This window comes from Tarenaya hassleriana, unplaced genomic scaffold (genome assembly GCF_000463585.1).
Source record: "Tarenaya hassleriana unplaced genomic scaffold, ASM46358v1 Cleome90, whole genome shotgun sequence".
NCBI lineage: Eukaryota > Viridiplantae > Streptophyta > Magnoliopsida > Brassicales > Cleomaceae > Tarenaya > Tarenaya hassleriana.
The window spans coordinates 299,892-307,577 of record NW_010971390.1 but is presented as its reverse complement, the minus strand read 5'-3'; the positions used below and the strand labels follow the sequence as shown (position 1 = coordinate 307,577).

The 7,686-nt window shown below is 26.7% G+C and overlaps 1 long non-coding RNA gene across 1 annotated transcript; it reads right to left on the bottom strand.

Annotated features, from left to right (window-relative positions):
- Positions 1-916: 916 nt before the first annotated feature.
- LOC104804613 lies at positions 917-1,585 on the bottom strand. The gene is made up of 2 exons (XR_770367.1): positions 1,487-1,585; positions 917-1,235 (listed from the first exon to the last, which is right to left on the bottom strand). It is a non-coding gene; the product is annotated as an uncharacterized LOC104804613 (long non-coding RNA).
- Between the last annotated feature and the right edge of the window lie 6,101 nt (positions 1,586-7,686).

Below are 7,686 nucleotides of genomic sequence, written 5' to 3'. Positions count from 1 at the left end.
TCATGAGTTTAGGCCCACTTGAGTCCGACCATAGAAATTAAATTTTACAATACCGACAAACATCTGTCGTCATTAATATATTGTTAATGACAGGTGAATTATCACCTCAAAATACTGGCGTGGACCAAGTTATACCGTTATTTAGGTCGAAATAATAATCTCTTAATCATAAATTCATTGTTATTCTTCACAAATCTCTAAAAGATTTTGTTTGATTACTTGGATTCATTGTTAATGACAGGTGAATTATCACCTCAAATATATATATATATATATAGTTTTTTTTCTTCATAATAAATGTCATTCTATGATTTTGATTTCCGAGATAATTTCATTAAAGGCGGTCTCAAAACTAGATAGTTTCACACTGTTATTTAGGTAAAAAATAATAATCTTTTTACATTTTTTTGACCCACTTTTTCACATATTTTTGTTATTGTTTCATAAATAAGTGGTATTCTATAATTTTTACGCACCTTTTCTTAGATAATTGCATTAAAGACAACATAATTTTCAAAACTACGAATTAACACACAGAATAATAAAAAATTATATATAAAATATTTAAAAAACATACTAAATTCGATATCATTTCGTAAAATACGGTAAAATGTCTAATCTAATATTTAGTTGAAACAGGGGCAATATTAACATTGGAATAACTTAAAATCCTAAATTGTATTCGATTAAAATGATTGTATTAAAACATGAATAAATGAGTGGAAGATAAATTTATCCATGTGTCGAATCAAATTATAATTTAAATATCGATAGTATTATTATTGTCGTCGTAGCAACTCTATACACATTTAATAAGTAAAATCAAAAGGATAAAGAGAACGATATACATGATATGACAGAAATAGAGATGGATATGTCACTATAATTTTTGCATGCGGTTTAATGAACAAAGCAATTTGTCGGTACATCGTTTGGCATATCATATTCATCCTCGTAAGAAAGGAGCAATGGAAAAGGTGTAAGCATATCATATTATTTTATTATTTATTGTACAAAATCTCAAGAGAGAAGTCGAAGCTCCGGCAATCAATTAGCGGCGGGAGGGGTAATGACCTTTTTGCCCTCTCTCTCGCGTTGCGATTGGCCGGAGGAGAGTTCCTGAGGTTGGAAGGGACAGACGCATGTGCCGAAGAGACAAGCCATCCGAACCGGGCACGGTTGCGCGTTCGCACATTCCGAGTCTCTGTGGCATTTTCCCTCCGACTTTGTAAAACCTTCATTTGAAACCCACAACCATATATATATATTAATATATATGAGTTAATCATTGATCTTGTTTTGGATTATATTCATTGAATGTAAAATTTTGAATTTGGAAATAAATGTAATTGTTCTCTATGTAGATGATTTATTTTTGCAAAAAAGGACTGGTCCCTTTCCTTTTTACCAAAAATGATTCAGTTGATTGATATATACATACACACACACCAAGCAAGGAGCCATGATATGAGAGATTGGGACTCACATAAGGTCGAGGTGACGAAGAGGACCAAGAAAAATGTTGTCTTAAATGAACCCATCTCTATTTTCTTATCTAGTTTTCTCTTAATGCTATTGATTTTGTGTGACCATATTACGGAGGCTGAGAGGGATGTTGTGTGTGTATATATATATATATGGTAATTTTGAGACCCTTCTAGGAAATAAATCTCAATATGAATATATTTATTTGAGTATCTCTAAATTAAGACAATTATTATTTATTGACTTTTTTTTTTTGTTATCTTTTGAACTTTTGAGATATAACAAATTTCTGGGAAAAAAAACTATATCTTTATAAACTTAAGTTGACATAATTTAATTATGATAGATTACATATTTAATAACTTCAAGACAAAAAAAGATTACTTATATAATAATGCTAACCATGGTTTTCTACGATACAGATGAATGGCATCAATTTTACATGTAGCAGTAGATGACAAAGCGGACCACAAAAAAGGTTGTATTGGACGAAGCACGTGTTAATTCCCTTGCTCTTGAAGGAAATAAATGCGAACATTAATATATTTATTCGAATATCTCTGATTTCCATCCGTTTCAAAATATTTGTAGTTTTAAGTTATTTTTCCATTCCTTTTGAAGGAAATAAATTCGAACATTAATATATTTATTTGAATATATCTGATTTCCCTCCGTTTCAAAATATTTGTAGTTTTAAGTTATTTTCCATGTTTCAAAATATTTGTCATTCTATATTTTCAAGACATTTTTTACAATGGTTTCCAATTTTATCCCTATTAAATTCTAATAAATTATTAATGATAATATTTTTTATCATTAAATAAGGGTATATGTGACTTTTTCTCTCTTTTCTTAAAAAATGTGAAATAACCTGAAACAACAATTATTTTGAGACGGATGGAATATGGTTTATTGACTTTTGATATTGGAGATATATGTCATCTTTATAATAAAAACATATATCATCGCATATGTTAATTGCATTATGATATTATATTATATATGATATTATATCATCACATATAACCTCGGTAAATAGATTAATATTAGAGAGACTTTTTTTTTGTAATTTCATTTGAACACCATTCATGTAAATAAGCTAATTGTTGTTTTTTTTGTAAAGTTTAATCTAAGATGGGTTCGAAATCGGGTGATGATATATAAACAATATAATATCTTTTGTGAAACAAAATTTACAAAAGGACAATCTTTAGTTATATTATATCCTTTGCAATAATATCTTTATTGGTGGATCGTATATGTTTGAATTATCATCAAATTCAGAAACTCTCATAATTGAATTAACATATGTGATGATATATGTTTTTATTATAAAGATGATATATATCTCCGAGTGAAAATAGCAATCTATTATGCATATGTCCAAGTGGAATGATTACACAACTTTGTGAAAAGAGAAGAGAACACGTAGATCAATCGTGTCAAGGAAAACACCAAAACACACAATTCTTTTAAAAACTATATCATATGTGTATTAATTGGATAGAACATTAATATTTTTATTACCATATCAGTGGGCCATTTTATTTCGCGATATACATACGATAGTGTGGATTGGATTTTAAAGGCAACATATATATTTATATATATATATATATATATATATATCACTAATCGAGCGACTTGCATGGTTTTTCTATTTGCTCTTAAATAGTTACACACATTGATCATGAAGCTTTGACGCATTAGGCTTAAATATAACATATATATCTATATATTCACTTGTTTCATGTGTCCATTTCATATATTTGCGGCTATATCGTCCTGTACCATTGTTTTTACATATGTATGGAAGGGACAGATGCATGTGCCGAAGAGACAAGCCATCCGAACCGGGCACGGCTGCGCGTTCGCACATTCCGAGTCTCAAAACATAAAGAAAGTAGATAATTGAAATGTATGCTCACATGATAAAATCAGCAAAGCAGCGATGAAGAAAGTTGTCTTCATTTTTTCCCCCTCTTGTTTATTCTCAATTAATTAGAAAAAAGTATCCGGTCTCTTGTATATTTATATAGCACACTTTAGATTGTTAAGGAAAGTATGCTATTCTAAATTAAACATAATTGATTGGTCAAGATTTATCATAATTAATTTTTTTATAACCATATAAACTATAATATTCTCAAATTAGCCATTTTCCACATGTGATGAACACATACCAAGAATTCAATAGAAAAAAACAACTAAAATAACAAAACATTAGGAAAAGATAAGAATGATTAGTTTTTTTTTTGGTTATTGGTATAAGATTTCTTCATTTATTCCTCCATATACTAAAATTATCGTCTCTATGTATGCTAAGTAAGACTTTATACGTAAACTTTCTTGACATACTGAGAATTTGAGGTTCCATATATAGGAGATATTCGGATTTCATACAATGCATGAAGACAGAATATATAAACATAAATTGTTAGATAAGATTGTGACGTGGAGGAAAATCATCGTCATCATTATCATTGACTAGATGTGATCTGCGCGATGCGCGGATTATTCTTTTTATTATTATTGTAATATATTTATTTTGGTGTTATGAAAAAAATATTAGAATATATGTAGTAAAATTTTATATATATATATATATACATATATATATATATATGAAGAAATGAAGAAATAAAAGAATTTAAATATCATTACATTATTATAATATAAAATTATTCATATATATTTTTTGAAAAAATATGTTTAGAGTAATTTTACATATTTTTTCAGGATGAAATGCATGTATAGTCACTGCCATTGCTGGTCTTACCCTATTTCCCCTTGCACTATGCGGAAAATTTTATTTCAATATTTTTAATTGAATAATAATGAAAAATGTTACAATAATAAAATATACATAATATTTTTAAAAAAATTTCTATAAAATGTTTCCATCTACATTCATCTATATAAAGATATTATATTTTACCATTTTTCAGTTTTTGTATACGTTTCATCTACATTCATCTATATAAAGATATTAATATTATAATTTATCACGATCTTATGTAAATATATTTTATGATTTTAAGTTAAATATCTATTTTTACACATCTAATAACAACAACAATAAGATCAATACTTGGAACAATCTTTTTGTTAAAAAAATATTATCACTATACAACATTGAAACAAGGTTTTTAGTTTGTTAAAGCTTGAAAAGTTATCGATTTCATCATTAGTCATTAGAGAGTGTGTATATATATACGGTGCAAAGTTTATAATAAAATATTTTAAAATCGTATTTATCATTTCTAAAACTTCCCCATAAAACAAATCTTCAATAAAAAATAATATTACAAGTGATTATTGGATCAATGAGTTTCATATTAACTATTTTTTTTTAAAACGATCTAATCTTTATATATAAAAGTACAGTAAATTGATGAGGGAGTATGAGAAGAATATGAAAGATTTTTTAAACAATTTATTACCCATTAATATGACACAATATAATTTCCAGAAAACCATATTCTCAAAAATTGATGCGGACTACGTAATAACTTTATTAATAAATAATTAATTTAGTTTTTGAATTCATTGAACAATAACTACACCCACTAAATAATAACAACACATATTAATTAATTCTAAACTATAAATAATGTTTATACGTTAATATAACTATCAATCAATTATTTTGGTGTTTGAGTGTCTTTGAGATCAATGGCCCACAAGGCGAAAGCCATTCAGGTACACAAAATTCTCCCCCCGATTTGTGTTCTACCGATTTTTATAAACCTAAATCGTTGCATTGTACCGATTTTTCTGGTTTTAGGAATGGTTGAAGCATTTGAACAAGGTCTCAAGAGTGGAATTCTAGACATTTTTCAAAAAATATATTCATGCCGTTATAGTAAGTATTTAGTTTGATCAATCTTATCCAAAAAATATTATTTTGATGAAGGATTCATATATCGTTATTTTTTTCGGTCGAATTTTCGGTTTATGGGTTTAGGTCGGAGTCAGTCTAATGCTTTTGCAACAACTTCGGGAAATACCAGTGTGATATATTACGCAAGTTCTATCCTTGAAAGAGCCGGTTAGTGACATATCCAATTTATGAATTCGGTTATTTTTTGAACTTTGTATTCGAAATTAGTATATAAATCGGTATAATTATTATAAATATCAAAATGTTTATTTATTCTCATGTTTAGGTTTTCTAAGCAGCATCAGAATAATGATACTAGCGATCGTTATGGTATTTTATTTGAGTTTACTTAATTAATTCGGTTTTATAATCTTTTTGGACCGACATGTGATTTCAGATTGGTTTTCGATTTTTTGTTTTTTTGAAGTTACCGATCTTTGTTGGGTTTGATATTGGTCGACAAAATGGGGCGTCGTCATCTTCTTACGGTACGTTTAACCGTGAAAATTAGATATGTTTCTTGATTTTAACCTAATAAATCGGTTAAGCTAACCAAAAATCGATTTTCTAATTCCATATCGGCTACTGATTCAATTAACCAACTGAAATATATTTTTATAGTTTTTGGCTTCACCTATGTTTGATATATAAATGTGTATGTGTATCGTATGATAGTTTTTGAGATACTATTTTATATTTCACAAAGTGATACAAAAGAACTTATGGTTCTCAAAACTTGAAAAAGTAGAAAAATTTGCAGTAACAAGAGGAGAAAGATGATAAAAAAGTCAGTTTTTTATAAGTAAATTCTTCGATACAATTGTAAAATATTCGATACGGTTTGCTTGGAAACCCTTTCCATGTTTTTATCAATGTCTTGATGAACAAAAAAATAAGTTAAAACGCTGTTAGACTTTCCAGTTTTTTTGCCTAGATATCTATGTCATCGTGGAAAATAGAAACTGATGGATGTTTACCATAATTTTTTTAATATCTAAATTAAAAAAGTTTAATAATAAAAAATTAATTAAACTTCAATCTCTGTAGGAAAAATTTGAAAATGAAAAAGATTAATGGTCAATAATGTTAACTCAAATTGTTCGATTTATTATCTATTATTATATTTTAGCGTAATTGGAGTTCTTTTTATTTTTTAAATTAGAAACTCTAATGATTCAAAGCACAAAATACAAAGAAAAAAATACAGAAGTATTCATTTTAATTGGTATCAAGCAAAAGATCATACTTATTGAGAATCTGCTAATACAAATTTGAAATAAAAACTAAATTTCATGTCTACCATGGGATGATAATAATAACATATTCTACTTTTTAATCATGGATTATTGATGACTAAGATAGCGAAATTGAATACTTAACAACGATGTTATTTTATTTCAACTTTCAGTTTTTTTTACAATATATGAATGTAAAATTACAAAACATGACACCACTTTGGTTTTTGTTTTGATCATATGAAAAAAAATTTCAAGCATGAAAAGCAATGTGTGTATGCTTTGTTCTACAATGTCTTAACATCTTTTTTTTTAGAGATTACAATTTCTGTCCAAGTCTCTCCTGTTACTATTTCATTTTCTTCTTAACTATTTTAATTAAACTTGAAATTTTAAAAAAGACGTCACCCATATGAATCCAACGTACGTTTAAGATACGATAAATAAATTTTCTACTATATTTACGTTAATTCTTATGAATTTGAATTGATTTAATAAAAACTATAGAAACTATGAAGATTTTAATTGGATATAACGTGAAATGTTAGTTTGGTTGATTAATGGCCCCCTATGTATCACTAAGGTTTAATTTTAAAGACTTTTCAGAAATTTATCGAGTCAGGTCTTGATTTATAGGACCAAAATCTTAATGATAATTATTATATTTCATAATATGTGAAACCCAAATAAAATTCTTTTGTTAAAAGTGGTCGGGTTATTCCGGATAATTAATCTCATATGGGTTGTTGAACGTCCAATATTATTTTGATAAAATATACATAACATATAAATATGACATAATGTTATTTTTTTGTTAAGTATAAAATAACCAAATCTTAGTGTATTAAAAAAATACAACGACTTAAAGTGTAATGGGATAAATAAAATATTAATAATATTAGTGTTTTATTTCAGTAATTTGATTAAATTAAATAGATATCGATGAAATTTGATTACTGATGATATTACATAGGTTTAATATTATAATAATATTTTATTATAAAATATTTATTAATCAAAATATATTATTTTTATATTTATAATACCAACCAAATTTATATTATTGTTTAAAATTATATTTAT